Raw genomic sequence first — 2428 nt, 5'->3', positions numbered from 1 at the left:
AACAGGGGTCAGCCTGCTTTGTTAGGTGTGTTCTCCTGGTGCTAAAAGACAAATGATGTACTTTGCCTTGGGTCAACTGGGCTTTCCCATCCCATAATGACCTTTCAGGGAGCTGGAGGAGAGCAGCTGTTCCCACAGCGATGAAGCAGCGCTATATGCTGTACATCAAAGGTGTACATAATGGCAAACTAATGTTTTAACACTGCATCATCACCTCTCAACCTATAATGGGCTCCTTTATTCTTCATCAATCATATAAATGCAGTTGAACTGGGTGCTGTGTGTCAAAAAGACTTCTTGGAGAAACTCTTTTTCTTATTTGAGGGCTGTGAAATTTGCTGCCAAACAAGAAAGCAACCAAAGTCATTCTCTGTTTTCATCTGAGTTACATGCTTCCAATCTGCGCCGCGTTCCTCACTTTGCTTTGGAAGAACAACTTAAAAGTCCTCAGTATGTGTGTATACACTGCTGCACTGCCAAAGGTTCCCTGGAGGAGAGAGGATCTCTGTCAGTTTGTCATCAGACACAAGCTGCCAAATTTTATGAAATACCAAATTACTAATTGGCCCAGCGTTAGGTTTCCCGCCTGGAAGTGAGACTGTAATATCTGGGCCTCTATTAGGATCACAGAGAGAGCCACTCTATGCCACCTCCTGCTGAGCTGGCAAGTTTCTGTCATTTCACACCAGGCTATATGGCAATGACACACTCATACCCACAAAGTGATTATCAAGGACAAAAGACAGTCAGACGTTTCTGTTGTCAGTGTCAAGCCTCAAGAGTTTGCAATCAATCGTGTGCGATATTGTATCAGATTTCTTCAGCGCTGCACCTACAGTTAATGTCAGAAGTTCACATACACCTATGCTAATGGCATTAAGACTCATTTTTCAATTCTGAACATTTCATTTTCATACATTTGGCCTCCATGTTTGTTCAGTTTGATGATATGAAATTTCAGAAAAGTAGTTTTTAATTTCCCCAACTTTTCATTTTTTTCACATTCTCTGAGGCTCTAAAGTAAAATTTATATGGGCTGCATTTTTATCTGTATAACCTGGGACAGACTTTGACCATTTGTTCCAGGTATTAGATGTACAAGTACCTATGTCTGGTTTGTTGGCCTCTATGAACTCACCTTTTCAGTTCTACTCACAGATTTGAGCTTTGAGTTTACAGTTTTGAATGCATTTCTGAAAGAATGCCCAAAAATGCAGTCACAGATATGTCCCACTTTAACCCCAGTGATGATAATTCACCAATCTGAAGGTTCTAAAGTCATGGCTTCTGTAGCATTTTGAACTTCAACATCCTAAACTAAGTACAGGGACTAACTGAACTAACAGACACTGAAAAGTTAGGAATTGTGACATTCTGCGTTTGAGTTTGGCTGCTTATCTGTATTCTTGCATGTGTATTTTTCCATGTAGCAGACTGTTTCAGAGCTGTTTTACTGGTCTAGGACTCCTCAGCAGGAAGGCTTCTGGGTCCAGGTTGAAGCTGTGTTTTACTCACTTGGCTTACATGGGGGTCACAACAAGAATCTATTGTTTTGCTGCAATTGGTCTTTGATTTAAGATTAAATAATCTAAGTATTGCTGAATATCAGGATTAGATTGTCAGACTGCCATTTGTGTTTTAATTGATTTATAGATGTTCATATTTTATTCAATAATGCAGCTATTTCAGTGAAAAAAAATGCAAAACAAAACTAAATAACAGAAGAATGTTCTGCCAGAGATGTACTAGACTCAAAATTAACTTTGCTGTGATATTTGTAGAAAAGCAGTGGCTAGAACTTGACAATCTCTTGGGCAATGCCTATATATGAAATGGACTTAGACTTTTCCTGTATGAAGCAGAGACACAGTAATATTTATACTCAAACCGGTGATTCACTGAACTAAAGCTCTGTGCTAAACACCTACAGTACATTTACGATGCACCCAGTTGCTGTTAAAACAATATTTTTCCCTCAATTGGTAGAATAGTACGTGAGTTGCACCATGAGGAAGGCAAATAAAAACTAACTCTCAGCTTAATATGCTTGAATGGCCCAACAGAGGAAACCAAAGTGCGCTAGTGAAAAAGCAGGTGTGTGTCATCACCATCATAATTTAGGGAGAACGCCGGCCGGTACTCATGTGAACGATAAACACACACAGGATAGAGCCAAATGAATAGGACAGGATAGGCTAGGCACAGCGAAGACAGTTTATTTTCTGTTGAGCTGTGCTATCCTTTTTTTTTAGGACTACTAATCAAACATGCCTAAGGCCACGGGATGGATAAACACACACACAACATTTGGCAACATTTCAACTCTTCTCTCAAGCGGTGCAAGGGGAGAGAATAGGGTAGGCTGATGAGTCTCTCTCACACACACACACACACACACACACACACACAAAACACTGGAAGAGTGTAT

Source organism: Sphaeramia orbicularis, chromosome 20 (assembly GCF_902148855.1).
Source record: "Sphaeramia orbicularis chromosome 20, fSphaOr1.1, whole genome shotgun sequence".
In the NCBI taxonomy this organism is placed as follows: Eukaryota; Metazoa; Chordata; class Actinopteri; order Kurtiformes; family Apogonidae; genus Sphaeramia; species Sphaeramia orbicularis.
This window is presented reverse-complemented; position numbering follows the sequence as displayed.